Source organism: Triticum urartu, chromosome 7A (assembly GCF_056163025.1).
Source record: "Triticum urartu cultivar PI428250 chromosome 7A, HENAU_Tu73, whole genome shotgun sequence".
Lineage (NCBI taxonomy): Eukaryota > Viridiplantae > Streptophyta > Magnoliopsida > Poales > Poaceae > Triticum > Triticum urartu.
The window spans coordinates 304,711,568-304,731,137 of NC_141879.1; the positions used below are offsets into that span (position 1 = coordinate 304,711,568).

General features: G+C 42.8%; 1 pseudogene; it reads right to left on the bottom strand.

Moving 5' to 3' along the window:
- Window positions 1-16,864: 16,864 nt before the first annotated feature.
- Window positions 16,865-17,969, bottom strand: LOC147959391 (uncharacterized; annotated as a pseudogene).
- Window positions 17,970-19,570: the final 1,601 nt, after the last annotated feature.

Consider the following 19,570-nt stretch of genomic DNA (forward strand, 5'->3'; position numbering starts at 1 on the left):
ATCTTGCGTGTGCATAGGAGTTTTTTTGAAATTACTACGTTGCCCAACAGTATTAACTGGAAACATAATACATGTGTGAATACATAGACAAACAGAGTGTCACTAGTATGCCTCTACTTGATTAGCTCGTTAATCAAAGATGGTTATGTTTCCTAACCATGGACAAAGAGTTGTTATTTGATTAACGGGATCACATCATTAGTTGAATGATCTTATTGACATGACCCATTCCATTAGCTTAGCACCCGATCGTTTAGTATGTTGCTATTGCTTTCTTCATGACTTATACATGTTCCTATGACTATGAGATTATGCAACTCCCGTTTGCCGGAGGAACACTTTGTGTGCTATCAAACGTCACAATGTAACTGGGTGATTATAAAGGAGATCTACAGGTGTCTCCAAAGGTAGATGTTGGGTTGGCGTATTTCGAGAATAGGATTTGTCACTCCGATTGTCGGAGAGGTATCTCTGGGCCCTCTCGGTAATGCACATCACTTAAAGCCTTGCAGGCATTACAACTAATGATTTAGTTACAAGATGATGTATTACGGAACGAGTAAAGAGACTTGCCGGTAACGAGATTGAACTAGGTATTGGATACCGACGATCGAATCTCGGGCAAGTAACATACCGATGACAAAGGGAACAACGTATGTTGTTATGCGGTCTGACCGATAAAGATCTTCGTAGAATATGTAGGAGCCAATATGGGCATCCAGGTCCCGCTATTGGTTATTGACCGGAGACGTGTCTCGGTCATGTCTACATTGTTCTCGAACCGTAGGGTCCGCACGCTTAACGTTACGATGACAGTTATTATGAGTTTATGCATTTTGATGTACCGAAGATTGTTCGGAGTCCCGGATGTGATCATGGACATGAAGAGGAGTCTCGAAATGGTCGAGACATAAAGATTGATATATTGGAAGCCTATGTTTGGATATCGGAAGTGTTCCGGGTGAAATCGGGATTTTACCGGAGTACCGGGAGGTTATCGGAACCCCCCGGGAGCTATATGGGCCTTAGTGGGCTTTAGTGGAAAGGAGAAAGGGGCAGCCCAAGGTGGGCCACGCGCCTCCCCCTCCCCTAGTCCTATTAGGACAAGGAGAGGTGGCCGGCCCCCTCTCTCTCTTTCCCCCCTCAAGGAATCCTATTCCAACTAGGATTGGGAGGGGGGGAATCCTACTCCTAGAGGGAGTAGGACTCCCTTGGCGCGCCCTCCTTGGCCGGCCGCACCCCTCCCCTTGGCTCCTTCATATACGGAGGCAAGGGGGCACCCTAGCACACACAAGTTGATCATTGAGATCGTTCCTTAGCCGTGTGCGGTGCCCCCTGCCACCATATTCCACCTCGATCATATTGTAGCAGTGCTTAGGCGAAGCCCTGCGACGGTAGAACATCAAGATCGTCACCACGTCGTTGTGCTGACGGAACTCCTCCCCGACGCTTTGCTGGATCGGAGCCCGGGGATCGTCATCGAGCTGTACGTGTGCTAAGAACTCGGAGGTGCCGGAGTAACGGTGCTTGGATCGGTCGGATCAGGAAGACGTACGACTACTTCCTCTACGTTGCGTCAACGCTTCCACAGTCGGTCTGCGTGGGTACGTAGACAACACTCTCCCCTCTCGTTGCTATACATCACATGATCTTGCGTGAGCGTAGGAATTTTTTTGAAATTACTACGAAACCCATCAGTGGCATCCGAGCCTAGGTTATTTATGTTGATGTTATATGCACGAGTAGAACACAAGTGAGTTGTGGGCGATATAAGTCATACTGCCTACCAGCATGTCATACTTTGGTTCGGCGGCATTCTTGGTTGAGACGACCCGGACCAACATTATGCGTACGCTTACGCGAGACCGGTTCTCCCGACGTGCTTCGCACATAGGTGGCTTGCGGGCGACTGTCTCTCCAACTTTAGTTGAACCAAGTGTGGCTACGCCCGGTCCTTGCGAAGGTTAAAACGGAGTCTATTTGACAAACTATCATTGTGGTTTTGATGCGTAGGTGAGATTGGTTCTTGCTTAAGCCCGTAGCAGCCACGTAAAACTTGCAACAACAAAGTAGAGGATGTCTAACTTGTTTTTGCAAGGCATGTTGTGATGTGATATGGCCAAGACATGATGCTAAATTTTATTGTATGAGATGATCATGTTTTGTAACCGAGTTATCGGCAACTGGCAGGAGCCATATGGTTGTCGCTTTATTGTATGCAATGCAATCGCGATGTAATGCTTTACTTTATCACTAAGCGGTAGCGATAGTCATGGAAGCATAAGATTGGCGAGACGACAACGATGCTACGATGGAGATCAAGGTGTCGCACCGGTGACGATGGTGATCATAACGGTGCTTCGGAGATGGAGATCACAAGCACAAGATGATGATGGCCATATCATATCACTTATATTGATTGCATGAGATGTTTATCCTTTTATGCATCTTATCTTGCTTTGATTGACGGTAGCATTATAAGATGATCTCTCACTAAATTATCAAGAAGTGTTCTCCCTGAGTATGCACCGTTGCCAAAGTTCGTCGTGCCCAGACACCACGTGATGATCGGGTGTGATAAGCTCTACGTCCATCTACAACGGGTGCAAGCCAGTTTTGCACACGCAGAATACTCGGGTTAAACTTGACGAGCCTAGCATATGCAGATATGGCCTCGGAACATGGAGACCGAAAGGTCGAGCGTGAATCATATAGTAGATATGATCAACATAACGATGTTCACCATTGAAAACTACTCCATCTCACGTGATGATCGGTTATGGTTTAGTTGATTTGGATCACGTGATCACTTAGAAGATTAGAGGGATGTCTATCTAAGTGGGAGTTCTTAAGTAATATGATTAATTGAACTTAAATTTATCATGAACTTGGTGCTGGTAGTATTAGCATATCTATGTTGTAGATCAATAGCTCGCGTTGTTGCTTTCATATGTTTATTTTGATATGTTCCTAGAGAAAATTGTGTTGAAATATGTTAGTAGCAATGATGCGGATTGAATCCGTGATCTGAGGTTTATCCTCATTGCTGCACAGAAGGATTATGTCCTTGATGCACCGCTAGGTGACAGACCTATTGCAGGAGCAGATGCAGACGTTATGAACGTTTGGCTAGCTCAATATGATGACTACTTGATATTTTAAGTGCACCATGCTTAATGGCTTAGAATCGGGACTTCAAAGACGTTTTGAACGTCATGGACCATATGAGATGTTCCAGGAGTTGAAGTTAATATTTCAAGCAAATACCCGAGTTGAGAGATATGAAATCTCCAACAAGTTCTATACCTAAAAGATGGAGGAGAATCGCTCAACTAGTGAGCATGTGCTCAGATTGTCTGGGTACTACAATCGCTTGAATCAAGTGGGAGTTTATCTTCTAGATAAGATAGTGATTGATAGAATTCTCTAGTCACCATCACCAAGTTAGTAGAACTTCGTGATGAACTATAATATGCAAGGGATAACGGAAACAACTCCCAAGCTCTTCGTGATGCTGAAATCAACGAAGGTAGAAATCAAGAAAAACATCAAGTGTTGATGGTTGACAAGATCACCAGTTTCAAGAAAAGGGAAGAGGGAAGAAGGGGAGCTTCAAGAAAAACAGCAAGCAAGTTGCTACTCAAGTGAAGAAGCCCAAGTCTAGTCCTAAGCGTGAGACTAAGTGCTTCTACTGCAAAGGGACTGGTCACTGGAAGCGGAACTACCCCAAGTGATTGGCGGATAAGAAGGATGGCAAAGTGAACATAAGTATATTTGATATACATGTTATTGATGTGTACTTTACTAGTGTTTATAGCAAACCCTCAGTATTTGATACTAGTTCAGTTGCTATGATTAGTAACTCGAAACGGGAGTTGCAGAATAAACAGAGACTAGTTAAGGGTGAAGTGACGATGTGTGTTGGAAGTGGTTCCAAGATTGATATGATCATCATCGCACACTCCCTATAATTTCAAGATTAGTGTTAAACCTAAATAAGTGTTATTTGGTGTTTGCGTTGAGCATGAATATGATTTGATCATGTTTATTGTAATACGGTTATTCATTTGTGTAAGAGAATAAATTGTTGTTCTGTTTATATGAATAAAACCTTATATGGTTACACACCCAATGAAAATAGTTCGTTGGATCTCGATCGTAGTGATACACATAATCATAATATTGAAACCAAAAAGATGCAAAGTTAATAATGATAGTGCAACTTATTTGTAGCACTGCCGTTTAGGTCATATTGGTGTAAAGCGCATGAAGAAACTCCATGCTGATGGGCTTTTGGAATCACTTGATTATGAATCAGTTGATGCGTGCGAACCATGCCTCATGGGCAAGATGACTAAGACTCTGTTCTACGGAACAATGGAGCGAGCAACAGATTTGTTGGAAATCATACATACTGATGTATGTGGTCCGATGAATATTGAGGCTCGCGACAAGTATCATTATTTTTCTGATCTTCACAGATGATTTGAGCAGATATGAGTATATCTACTTGATGAAACATAAGTCTGAAACATTTGAAAAGTTCAAAAAATTTCAGAGTGAAGTGAAAAATCATCGTAACAAGAAAATAAAATTTCTACGATCTGATCGTAGAGAAGAGTATTTGAGTTACGAGTTTGGCCTTCAGTTAATAACAATGTGAAATAGTTTCACTACTCACACCACCTGGAACACCACAATGTAATGGTGTGTCCGAACGTCATAACCGTACTTTATTAGATATGGTGCGATTTATGATGTCTCTTACCGATCTACCACTATCGTTTTGGGGTTATGCATTAGAGACAGCTGCATTCACATTAAGTAGGGCACCATCTAAGTCCGTTGGGACGACACAATCTGAACTGTGGTTTGGCAAGAAACCAAAGTTGTCGTTTCTTAAAGTTTGGGACTGCGATGCTTATGTGAAAAAGTTTCAACATGATAAGCTCGAACCCAAATCGGAGAAGTAAATCTTCATAGGATATCCAAAGGAAACTATTGAATACACCTTCTATCACAGATCCGAAGGCAAGACTTTTGTTGCTAAATTCGGAAACTTTCTAGAGAAGGAGTTTCTCTCGAAAGAAGTGAGTGGGAGGAAAGTAAAAACTTGATAAGGTAATTGTACCTTCTCCCTTATTGGAAAGTAGTTCATCACAGAAATCTGTTCCTGTGACTACTACACCAATTAGTGAGGAAGCTAATGATGATGATCATGTAACTTCAGATCAAGTTACTACCGAATCTCGCAGGTAAACCAGAGTGAGATCCGCACCAGAGTGGTACGGTAATCCTGTTCTGGAAGTCATGTTACTAGACCATGATGAACTTGCGAACTATGAGGAAGCGATGATGAGCCCAGATTCTGCAAAATGGCTTGAGGCCATGAAATCTGAGATATGATCCATGTATGAGAACAAAGTATGGACTTTGATGGATTTGCCCAATGATCGGCAAGCCATAGAAAATAAATGGATCTTCAAGAGGAAGACGGACGCTGATAGTAGTGTTACTATCTACAAAGCTAGAATTGTCGCAAAAGGTCTTTCGACAAGTTCAAGGTATTGACTACGATGAGATTTTCTCACTCGTATCTATGCTTAAGTCTGTCCGAATCATGTTAGCAATTGCCGCATTTTATGAAATCTGGCAAATGGATAAACAAAACTGCATTCCTTAATGGATTTATTAAAGAAGAGTTGTATATGATACAACCAGAAGGTTTTGTCAATCCCAAAGGTGCTAACAAAATATGCAAGCTCCAGCGATCCATCTATGGACTGGTGCAAGCATCTCGGAGTTGGAATATACGTTTTGATAAGTTGATCAAAGCATATAGTTTTATACAGACTTGCGGTGAAGCCTGTATTTACAAGAAAGTGAGTGGGAGCACTACAGCATTTCTGATAAGTATATGTGTATGACATATTGTTGATCAGAAATAATGTAGAATTATTCTGTAAAGCATAAAGGAATGTTTGAAAGGAGTTTTTCAAAGAAAGACTTCGGTGAAGCTGCTTACATATTGAGCATCAAGATCTATAGAGATAGATCAAGACGCTTGATAAGTTTTTTCAATAAGTACATACCTTGACAAGATTTTGAAGTAGTTCAAAAATGGAGCAGTCAGAGAAAGAGTTCTTGCCTGTATTACAAGGTGTGAAGTTGAGTAAGACTCAAAGCCCGACCACGGCAGAAGATAGAAAGAGAATGAAAGTCATTCCCTATGCCTCAGCCATAGGTTCTATAAAGTATGCCATGCTGTGTACCAGATCTATTGTACACCCTACACTGTTTTAAGCAAGGGAGTACAATAGTGATCTAAGAGTAGATCACTGGACAGCGGTCAAAATTATCCTTAGTGGAATAAGGAAATATTTCTCAATTATGGAGGTGAACAAAAAGGTTCGTCGTAAAAGGTTACGTCGATGCAAGTTTTGACATAGATCTGGATGACTCTTAGTTTCGATCTAGATACATATTCAAAGTGGGAGCAATTAGCTAGAGTAGCTCTGTGCAGAGCATTGTTGACATAAATATTTGCAAAATACTTACGGATCTGAATGTGACAGACCCATTGACTAAAATTATCTCACAGGCAAAACATGATCACACCTTAGTACTCTTTGGGTGTTAATCACATAGCGATGTGAACTAGATTACTGACTCTAGTAAAACCCTTTGGGTGTTGATCACATATCGATGTGAACTATTGCTGTTAAATCACATGGCGATGTGAACTAGATTATTGATTCTAGTGCAAGTGGGAGACTGAAGGAAATATGCCCTAGAGGCAATAATAAAGTTATTATTTATTTCCTTATAATCATGATAAATGTTTATTATTCATGCTAGAATTGTATTAACCGGAAACATAATACATGTGTGAATACATAGACAAACAAAGTGTCACTAGTATGCCTCTACTTGACTAGCTCGTTAAATCAAAGATGGTTATGTTTCCTAACCATGAACAATAAGTTGTTATTTGATTAACGGGATCACATCATTAAGAGAATGATCTGATTGACATGACCCATTCCATTTGCTTAGCACCCGATCGTTTAGTATGTTGCTATTGCTTTCTTCATGACTTATACATGTTCCTATGACTATGAGATTATGCAACTCCCGTTTACCGGAGGAACACTTTGGGTGCTACCAAACGTCACAACGTAACTGGGTGATTATAAAGGAGCATTACAGGTGTCTCCAAAGGTAGATGTTGGGTTGGCGTATTTCGAGATTAGGATTTGTCACTCCGATTGTCGGAGAGGTATCTCTGGGCCCTCTCGGTAATGCACATCACTTAAGCCTTGCAAGCATTGCAACTAAATGAGTTAGTTGCGGGATGATGTATTACAGAACGAGTAAAGAGACTTGCCGGTAACGAGATTGAACTAGGTATTGGAATACCGACGATCGAATCTCGGGCAAGTAACATACCGATGACAAAGGGAACAACGTATGTTGTTATGCGGTCTGACCGATAAAGATGTTCGTAGAATATGTAGGAGCCAATATGGGCATCCAGGTCCCGCTATTGGTTATTGACCGGAGACGTGTCTCGGTCATGTCTACATTGTTCTCAAACCCGTAGGGTCCGCACGCTTAAGGTTACGATGACAGTTATATTATGAGTTTATGCATTTTGATGTACCGAAGGTTGTTCGGAGTCCCGGATATGATCACAGACATGACGAGGAGTCTCGAAATGGTCGAGACATAAAGATTGATATATTGGAAGCCTATGTTTGGATATCGGAAGTGTTCCAGGTGAAATCGGGATTTTACCGGAGTACTGGGAGGTTACCGGACCCCCCGGGAGCTATATGGGCCTTAGTGGGCTTTAGTGGAAAGGAGAAAGGGGCATCCCAAGGTGGCTGTGCGCCTCCCCCCTTCCCCTAGTCCTATTAGGACTAGGAGAGGTGGCCGGCCCCCTCTCTCTCTTCCGCCTCTCCGCGAATCCTATTCCAACTAGGATTGGGGGGGGGGGATCCTACTCCCAGAGGGAGTAGGACTCTCCTGGCGCGCCTCCTATGGCCGGCCAGCCTCCCCCCTCTAGTCCTTTATATACCGAGGCAGAGGCACCCCAGAAACACACAAGTTGATCCACGTGATCTATTCCCTAGCCGTGTGCGGTGCCCCCAGCCACCATATTCCTCGATAATACTGTAGCGGAGTTTAGGCGAAGCCCTGCTGCTGTAGTGCATCAAGATCGTCACCACGCCATCGTGCTGACGGAACTCTTCCCCGACACTTTGCTGGATCGAAGTCCGGGGATCGTCATCGAGCTGAATGTGTGCTCGAACTTGGAGGTGCCGTAGTTTCGGTACTTGATCGGTTGGATCGTGAAGACGTACGACTACTTCCTCTACATTGCGTCAACGCTTCCGCAGTCGGTCTGCGTGGGTACGGAGACAGCACTCTCCCCTCTCGTTGCTATGCATCACTTGATCTTGCGTGTGCGTAGGAAAATTTTGAAATTACTACGAAACCCAACACCTCCCCCCTCCCCTAGTCCTATTAGGACAAGGAGAGGTGGCCGACCCCCTCTCTCTCTTCCCCCCCCCTCAAGGAATCCTATTCCAACTAGGATTGGGGGGGGGGGGAATCCTACTCCCAGAGGGAGTAGGACTCCCTTGGCGCGCCCTCCTTGGCCGGCCGCACCCCTCCCCTTGGCTCCTTTATATACGGAGGCAAGGGGGCACCCTAGCACACACAAGTTGATCATTGAGATCGTTCCTTAGCCGTGGGCGGTGCCCCCTGCCACCATATTCCATCTCGATCATATTGTAGCAGTGCTTAGGCGAAGCCCTGCGACGGTAGAACATCAAGATCGTCACCACGCTGTCGTGCTGACGGAACTCCTCCCCGACGCTTTGCTGGATCGGAGCCCGGGGATCGTCATCGAGCTGTACGTGTGCTAAGAACTCGGAGGTGCCGGAGTAATGGTGCTTGGATCGGTCGGATCGGGAAGACGTACGAATACTTCCTCTACGTTGTGTCAACGCTTCTGCAGTCGGTCTGCATGGGTACGTAGACAACACTCTCCCCTCTCGTTGCTGTGCATCACCATGATCTTGCGTGTGCGTAAGAATTTTTCTGAAATTACTACGTTCCCCAACAAGTATAATAATGAATGAAGCCGTTTATGTGAATCTTTCAAAGACTAAATATACGGCATGTAAGTCATTGGCAATAGAATCTGCACATCGATGGAAATTTAATTTTTGTGCAAGCCGATCAAAATATGTTGTGAGTGCAGAAGTAAGAGATAGTACACACCGGAAAACTTGTCGATAAAATAGAGCATATCGACTCCAAAGAAAAAAATACTCATATATTGATGTATGTGTCATGCTAATCATGTATTATTTTCATTCCACATTTTTATACCTATGCGTCCAAAAGAGACATTAACACTGAAGAGAAATAAGTGTTTCAGTTTGTAGAGCCGTTAATTTTGACATGATAGTTATTATGAGAGAAAGAGAGGGGAGAGGGAGGGAGAAAGAGAGGGGAGAGAGAGGGAGAAAGGGAGAAATGCATGATAACATGTCCACTCATGACACTGCAGAAACCGAAACATGCATTTGCAATATTACAAAATTGAGATGCGTGGGTGTCTAGAGAAAGACAATAGTTGGTTTACTCTGAAACCCTCAATATTGAGATTTTCTTATTTGCTGAAAGATAGGAATTAATGAAAAAATTGAACATGGAAGCGTGAAATCTAAATATATGATACTTCTTTTGTTACACATTACTATTTATGTGCTTCGGCTATTATTGATGTTAGATTCTTCGATATGTGTAGGCAGATAAAATTAATTATCACATTTTTTCCAACATTTGCGACAACTTACTATTGATGTTGCCGACTCTACTCCTGCAGATTGAACGCTGCTTCATTTGGTAGACTTTGATTGACTAATCCAATCAGTAAGCTTGTTTGACAATATTTTTATAATTTAAGGCAGACACTTATACACTTTCTATGATGATCGAGATAAGACTCTCATATAATTTTTATATTTTTATATTAGCCATGGAATGAGATAAAACAAGTATTATTTATATGAAACTTTTATATTTTTAAATGTATTATCATCTTATGACTTAGTAATATTTTTTTCTTTTCTTACTTAGCATATTTATCCAAGTTACAGTGCTACAAAATGCTAAGGTATGTTGTTTATATTGTATTTTTCTAGTGTTAATTACTGAGAATTGAAAATATAGTTGTGCTAAAACTATATTTTATAGCAAAATTGTGTTAGTTGTATCCCATTTAATGAAGCCATTTAAATGTGAGCAAAAATACTTGTCATGCTTTTATGTGTTAATTTGCAATACTATATTGAATATATATCTTGGTGTGTGTTGATATCCTAAAATATCTCATTTATGGTCTATAAAACATATCGTTCAACAAAAATATCTTGATAGGCTTTTCTAGTATATTATTAGATAAGTAAATAAAAAAATTATAGAGTATATAAGGTGTTTGCGAGGAGTTTGTCATTGAATCATTAGCACAGGTGGTTTACCTCATGTAGAGCAGCTACACCAGTTATCGACGACCCAGTGTTGACCAATGTCCTTCTATAGGGTGGCGAAAGTTATTCTACGAATGCTTAGCTGGGTACACTTTAATCCCTTTTAACGTCTTGATGCCATTTGGGAAAGAATTAGCCCAACTAATTTTGGGGTGGTTTTGGGTAGTTGCATGTGAGACTTATGAGACTTGGCCTTATTTTGTATCTTGATCTCACTATGGCCAAGCGACGTACTCACTAAACCATGGGAACACAGACACATGATGGAGGAGTGAGATCCATGGTGTATCTCACAGCAAGAAAATGGATTTGAAAGGGACCTCTCACCTCTGGTGGGGTTGGCTTGTTGGGATCTTTTTTTGGCATCACCTCGTTGCCTCATCGATTGTACATTCTTCACCACCCAAACACATAAAAACATGTCCCCTCTTATGCTTCTTCTTCCTCCTTTATTTATGTTTCTAGATAGATGTCAAATGGTTGTGTTCTCAAAGCACAAACAACGTATTCAACAAAAAAGACAATGGAGAATTGTTATCTAAACATGTTTGTTTATTAAGTTTTCTTAATCCATGATGTTTAGTTACAATTTTTCATGTTATTGGTAGTTGCAAAGTGAGGATGAAGATTTCCATTAGGAGGAAACTTATCATTTTATACCCTATTTGATTCATGGGTTTTTCCAAAACGTCAAAACAGAAAAATAAAATATAGGATTGGAATCTTAATGAAACATTTTTCGACAAAATGTTTTTCATTTTCTATAAACTTTATGGTATGAGCCTCGTGGAGAAGCAATCGCTAGTCCACATGGCTCATACTTCAGCGCTGCAACGCTTGGTACTCGGACCTCGGCTCGAGGCATTTTCTCTACCCGTCTTGCCCTGAAAAAGCAGGGTCACCTTGTGTCCTTTCTAAAAAATATTATAGTTTGAAACAGAATGGGTGTTTATTCAAGGCATGTGCTCTCCTCATTCGGTTGTATGCACAATGGCGTCCACGAATAAACCATATGCAATCATCCTCATAGTACCAGTGCATTTCTAGAGAAAAGAGTACCCAAGTAGTTGAGTGCAATCCCTCTTAAGCTTGAAGTAACAATCAGAGGCCTTCACATCCTCCACAACTCGCAAGCACAAATGCATGTGCATCCATTAGCGGCGGTGAAAGTAGCCAGCATAAAAGTTCGGCTCAACTTCGAAGTAGTCCTTGTGGAGCATAACACGCTACGCTGATTGTGAACTCGATGCCCTGGTGTAGAACCCCAACACGCTCCTCTTCCAACTCCATGGCTTCAAGTGCCTCGGTGATCACCATCAATTCATTTGTTGGGATCATCATCATCCGACCACAAAGACTCGATGAATTTTCGACACTTGGTGCATGTAGTGGGTGGATTGGTGGATGGCGATGCTATTTAGAATTATAACATAGTTTAAATCACCTTTTCAAATAATGAAATAGTTGAAATCAAATTTGTAGATTTTCTCTGAAAAAGCTTATTTTGATCGATTATACGATTAAAACAATACTAGAAAAGATAGCAAGCCACCAATTAGTCCACATATGCTAATATTATTTCCACCATTTGATTAGAATAATAATGGTTGAGATTTAAATGATTTTTACGTAACATGCTAACATGTGAACTAAAACCACGACGAGTAATTTGGAACGGAGGGAGTACGTACCAACATATTGGTCTGTCATGTGTAACATATATGGTACATGTACAGTACGGTCCTACACATCTTTCTATCAAACCAATCCATAACAATAATGTGCAAACAGCGAATAAATATGGATTTTCATCAATGAGTTAGAATCAGCCCCGTATACAACATGCAAAAAAATGCACTCAACCCAACACGATCTTTTTTTGCAGGAAGACCCAAGGCCAGAGCAAGTTGGGTTCGGGTATAGAGTTGTAAGCGCAGTGGGGGTGACAGAGGATGTGCTCATACGGTTTATAATTGTGTATGATATTCTCATGGGTTTTTGGGATCGTCCTCTCTATTCGAAATATGCCTTTCTAGGAGCACTACGATCTGCAGCTCAAATGGCCCCTTATGAAGTCTCTATTGGTCTTATTCTTATTGTGCGTCTTGTGAGCATGTTCAGATCCACGAAGACAATCGCTCAGATCTTCCCCTAACCCAACCCAGGAATAGACTGAAGGGAGCCGCAACATGACGGATGTCCACATCTCATGGCAAGGCTCATTGAGTTTTGAGGCATAGGTCGGGTAGTGTAGTCTGGAGCACAAGGTTCCTGGTACTACCTAGGCGTGAAGAACCCTGGAGGCGGCTGCAATGAGCAAAAATGAAAGTCACCGGCCTAAACAATGGGTGAGAAGGATAAGTAACAGTAGTAGGTGGAGCTGGACTGGCCCTAGGCGAGTAACCAGGTTGTGTCTCAATCTATTGACTAGGTGGATCCACTTTGAGTATTCAATCTATGGCTAAAGGTTTCAGGCTTCGGGCTCATTGTTATTACGCTCTTCGAGGTGCCATATTTGATAGCGCCCTTTGGCTTCTCATCTAAAGGGTGAAGTGAAAGATGGGGGATAGGGTTTCGGCGTTTCGCCCCTTGGGGATGCCTATGCCCCTATTCAAATGAAAGTAGACGTCGCAAGGTTCCTTGGGTTTTCTTACCATTTCATTTCTTGCTAATTCTTGTGCAAGGCGATAACTGATTGGAATTTAGCGCATGGCGAAAGCTAAGGGGAAGATACCTACGCTCCATGTGAGTCTATCTTGACAGGTTGGCTAGAAAATAATAGTTCATTATTGAACCTCAGTGCTCAAATCCTACTTGCTTCTTGGGAATGAGTTACTGGGTTTTTACGATTAGCATACGAACATGCTCGCAGGTTGATCAATAGAAAACAATTGGGTAGCTGTCAAAAAACTTCTTACATTACAAGGTTTTGATTACCGAATGGGGCATTTTTACCGAGGGGGTGGGGGGTGGGGGGGGGCGGTAAACGTAGTTACCACGGTTACCGAGAAATACCAAAAATATTTCAAACGAAATTTATAGTTGAATTTTGAATTCAAATTCTTTAAGAATAGTATAGATAGAACAAGAACTTGTATTTGGCATAAAAGTGCTACCAGCCAAATGGAACGTTGTCTACGCATGACTACCAATAAGCCATAACCAACTGTCATATTGTTTCTTAGATCCTACGTGCTTTCCTATACATTGAGCGCTTAAATTTAAAAAAATCAACTAACTTGGTATTTTTTGCTCGGTATGGGGATTTACCGAGGGGCACTGAAATACGCGGTAACCATGGGAAATCTCTAAATTTCGTTCGGTAACCAAAACCTTGTTACATTATGGGACGGAGGGAGTAGATGGATTGACAGATCCGAGGGATTGAATGACAAGGTAGGAATGAAGAACAATGCCTGGGTCAGTGAAGACCAGTCTCTGAATTCAAGAAAAGGACTCCTTCTGTCATATGCAAACAACATATTCTGAGTTCTGAGGGACCTTCCTGCCTGCCCTGCGTGACCCCACACGCGCTTGCAGCATGATTGACTAAACCCCAAACACGATTAGCACCTTGAACCACACCTTGATCCCTTGGATGATGATGTACGGCAGGTGAACAATAGACTCGTCAGACTGTTCGGACAAGGAGGAAGCACCAGGGTCAGGGTGCTGTAGGCCATGTCGAGCGAGCCAAGCAATCTGCAGTCCAGCGAGCAGCACCTGTTGGCCGCAGATAGCAGTGTAGCTTTTGCTGCCAGAGGGGTGGGTTGGGGGTGCCTGAACCATACTGGAGAAGAGGGCGTTGTACAGCGTTCTGGTCGTGTAACACTCCCGGACTCAGTCCACCTCCAGGAGAAGGGATCGTCAGCCTTGGGCATGATCTGCACCTGCAATGTTGAGGATCTCCCAGTGACGAAGGTACTCTCAACAATATACGCACCCTCAACATTGAGCGAGCGAGAGATATCGATGTTCCATCTTCATTGAGCCAGAGCCCAGAGCTTCGCTTACTGACCTCTGACCTTCAGTCACCTGATTTTAGATGAAAAACGGGAATTAGTATTCTGACGGAGCAACCATAAAAACTAGAAATGTAATTCATATGAGCAACAGTCCCTCTGTACCAAAATGTAAGATCCGTGAGCATTAAGCTTGGTACAGAGGGAGTATGTATGTGTGTGCATGGATGCACCCTTGTGCTGAACAAATTTAAAAACTGCACACTGAACCTTCTATATGATCCATCAACATGGCCGTAATCTTCAGCAGAAAAATAAATCCGCACTTGAAGGATTGGTATTCAACTCTTCATGATTGAGCCCAAACCTGCCGTGGACCACCGGATTTTTTCAAAATAAAATAAACCAGCAAACAAACAGAAACGTGAAGATGAGAATATCAAAGAGAAGATAAGGAAAGAGGATGATCTGTACCAGCCATGGAACAACCATCTCAAATTGCTGCCTGATCTCTGCGTGCTACCCTTACCAGATCCAATGGTACCATCAGCTGGTTGAGTTGAGCACGAGCCGTTCCTACACGAGAAACTGAGCCGTGGTAAGTGAAGAGAATTGGGCACTGTAGTCCAATGTAGAAATGAGAAAGAGTTGCCATGCCCTTTTCAAATGTGAGCCAAAGGCGTGCCAGTCTGCCTAGAAGAACTTCTCTGCTCCATCTCCTGCTCGTCAGCAGCCTTCCATCCCCTCCTTGAAATTATGCAGAGCTCTCCACCAGAAATTGCAAACTTTCTGTGCACTTTTTAACTTCCACACCTTCTTCCATTCAGGTAATTTACCACTTTGGTGTCAGTTGAGCAAGCAGCACAAGCCACTCTCAGGTTTCTTTCCTGGTCAGCGTCATCAGTGAGCACATGATAAGCCGACCTGACCGTAGGATATGAAACAACACGATATTTTCCAACAACACTAGTAATCTGTAAAATTGGGGCGTTTCTCTGATTTCAAGTCTGTATAATGGTGATCTCTTTTGTCTGTCTAACAATTGAATATGATGGTTGGAGGTAGACACTACAATTTGCTAATGAAGTAATCATGTTTTGCAGACATTCCAAAGACGAACAGTCTGCAGAATTTTCCATCATACTGGGTGGAAGAAAGAGAAGGATTTCCTCATAGCAAAAATACAAATATATACTAAACTTTTATATATGAAATAGTCGTGTACCTCAAGGAATATGGATCTTACCACCAGTGTTCTCCTAAACCGTTGCCAGAAACCCAGAAATATTTGATCTCATGTAACCAAATATTTAAATACAGTATATATGATCTCGGTGTAGCTATAATTCAAAAGCAACGATAGTTGCATATCATTTAATCTTGACTCCACCATTTTCTGGATTGTACAACTAGAACAATTTCTAGTGAAACTATAACCATCGGTCTCCTAGTTGGGGCATGAATTGTTCCAGAGGGTGAAAAACAAACACTAAAAGGGTTGCAACTTGAAAGAAAGGATGCTTCCTGGTCTACTGTTCCTCGGAAATAACATATGCCCAAGGCCATTGTTAAGTTGTTACTGCATTTAAATCAATCTGCCATGTCATGCAAACAACTTGACAACCGACACTATGCTGTTTCTAACTGCTTTTTGTTCTTTGTTCGTCCTATCTTTAAGAGGAGAGCATATGACCCATTCTTTCATTTTTTAGCTCACTGGCCATCCGCTGGCAATTTTGGGCTTTATACCAAAAAGAGATCTGCAACATATTGGAAAGCTTGGGTCCCATCCAAAAGAGATCTGCAACACTAATTCCTTATGCATGAACATATAAGGTAGTACATAAGGATCTTGAGAAAACATGTTAGTTATGTATAACACAGGTATTGCGTTCAAGGTTTATTCTACCTATCTATCCATGCCATTAATCTTGCTTCCCTTCCATTGTTTTTCTGATGACTATACCTGAGGAGAGATGACTAGACACTTCCCTGCCACTAATCCTGAAATAAGACATGGGGATCTTAGACTCTTTTTTGCGAAAGAGTGATCATGGCAGTTAGATACAGGATTATCTAATCTTTGGAGGAAATAATTGAATAAACACTTGTTTAGTTGCACCACCTTTTCTAATCCCTGTCAATCGTGATATCGCAAGCAGCAAAAGTACATCGCTTCTAGTTCTTGAAACATGCGACCATCTCTGGGCTCAGGTTCAAGAAAATTGCAAAAGGGAACCAACTTCTTTTTATTTCTCTTCGTAGTAGTGCCACATATCACAGCAACTTACATCGAGATTACACGGCAGGGCTTGCATAAAACAAGCAAAGCACTTCTTACATCCAGAACACTAGAGGAGAAAAGGACAGGATATGCTTAGACACTACACAAGAGCTAGAGCAGTGGCGCGTGGTTTGCAGCTCTCCCCTGTGATCATACTTAAGCCCAAACGTGCTCATATGGAGTACGCAACAAATGACGATGCATGTAGGCTCCACTCCCTCGCGCTGCACACAATCGACAAGGCAAAAGTTGCTGTTGCCCATGTACGCGAGAGTGGCCCCTTGTTGCTACCAGCTGCCACTCCGGGACTTTGAGGAACAACTTCTCCTTCGCAATCTTACAATATGGCTGCACAGCACTTTCGCGGCTGCGGGAGGCGACTTCACAGGCACAAATGTACCCATCTTTACGGAGCCCAATCCATGCGCCTAGCTTGCTGTCGTAGTAGCCTTGCCCTTGGAAAGGCAGAGCCCATTCCCCATGCCACCTCCACTCAAAACGCCTGGTGTTGAATGAGAAGGTACCCTTTGGAACATGTTGATAAAGACTGTCGTGTGCAGACATGAATATAGTGTGCCCGTCCGGGTGCAGCGCGTAAGACGAAATTATATCATCCATGGCAAATGGCGGTGGCGATGGCACCCTTTTCCAGGACCAATCCATGGCTGGCCGTGGATCGCACATCTCATCGCTTCCCGTGGCTGCCCATGACATGGCCTCAAAAGAGTGCTGCTCGCCGTCATGGCGAGATGTCAATGCACACAACATATCACCGGCGGCCACAGAGATGTCAATGCCACCAAGTAGTGAACGTGGTAGGCTTGGCCCGATTGTGATTCCCGCTATCTCGGTGTCATATACGAGGATGGGAGTCTGTGGACAGTGTGGGTTGGTGGCGATGAAGATGATGTTACCAAAGGCCATGAAGCTCATGCCAAGATGGCGTACTGGCACGGGAAACCGGAGGACGGGAGGGTCAGGGAACCCAAACTGCACGTCGCTGGTGCAGGTATCTTGCAAAGTGTCGGCATCAACCTTATAGATGCTGCAGCCCGTGTCCCAATCATCCAGCACCAGGTAGAGGTGCTTCTTCGGCGCACGACGCGGCCGTTTCCCGGTGCGGTCGATGTCAAGGTGCGAGTGCTGACGCTTAGACATGTCTCCTCTTATCGATCTTCCCGCACTAACTGGATCTAAAGATTTAATTTTTGATTCTGATGGAGGTTACGAGCAGGGTTGCCAGTAGAGGAGAAGAAATTTATAGAGAAACGGAAGGGTAAGGAGGAGGCGACGATGGGAATCCAGATCTAACCTGGGGATGTGAGAGGGCTTCGAATCCCTCCCTCCTCTTATTTATGAAGAAGAAGCGGAAGGGCAAGGAGCCTGGGGCTGACTCCCAGCCGTGTTCGGATTGCAGATAGGCAATGGCAGAGTACCTAGAGCCCGAGTCGGAAGGAGCAGAACCACCATGACGAGCGCACTACTCCACAAGAGAGCCACAATGGAACTAGGGTTGGGGGAGGGGGCCCAATCAAGAGTGAAATCGGGAATGAGATGGGGAAAAAAGGGGTCACCGCCTCACCGGAGTTGCCGCGCCGTTGTCGCCGGACTCGTCGCCGCCGCTCTCGTGCTCCAAGCGCCCGTGGACTGCTTGAGTTGCCAGGCCGCCCGTATGGCTAGAAAGAAGGCAGTGGAGACACGCCGCCCCTCCGGTGGTCGCCAAAATCTTGGTTTGGCCGCCCCTCCCGTGCCCGTGCTCGCCGAAATGTTGATATGGCCGGCGGCGCTCCGCCCCTTCTGCTTCCCCTCCTTTCTTTGCGCGTCTGTTATTCTTTTTCAGGCACCTGAAATTCGGTTCGTCTCCACTCGATTTTTGCCTCCACGAACTCCGCACGCGGCAGTGCGGCTCGCCCCGTTCCGAGGGATAGCACAGAGCGCACACATGGGCCATTCCGGGATTGAGCCTATTTTTTGACAGATTTAAATTCCTCTTACAAAGACAGATTTGAATAAACAAATATATATATGAAGAAAGTTCACCAAATTTTAGAAAATGTTCAAGATTTTCTAAAGGAAAATAATGGATAAATTTTTTCATGAATTTGAAAAAGGTTTAAAATTTTAAAATGATTGAATTTTAGTAAATTCATAAATTTACAAAAATCTTCCTTATAATCAATATACACAAAATTTTAAAAAGTTCTTCATTACGGAATATTTAAAATTACTCGAGATTATTTAAATAAATATTTACAACTTTTGGAAATGTGAATGAATTTTTAAAAATAAATCCAATTTTTAACACTATTGATTTTTTTTAAAAAGGTTATCTCATCTCATATTATAAAAAGTTAATGTATAAAAATACAGAAACAAAAAATAGACAAAAATACGAATCAGAACACACAAAAAAGCATAAATGCGGTATAAACAAAATCGATGAAAAAACCGTCAGAAAAAACAATGAAACCACAACACCCTCCACGTTCTGCAGGGAATAATATTTGCCCTAATCTTCTAAGCACTACTATCATGGATTTCCTATCCCTTACTCCTACAAAGTACTAGCGGGTAGTCGCTGAACAACATGTATTATCTGCGTAGCTCTCAGATCATGTTGTTTGGACCCTTAATAATCAATCACATAGCTAGTTTAACAAATAACGACATATAAAATAGGCACAAATGAGTCCCCTACATCTCCCACACATATGGGCATTACTCACGCATATAAGAAGAATGATCAACGAACACAAAGA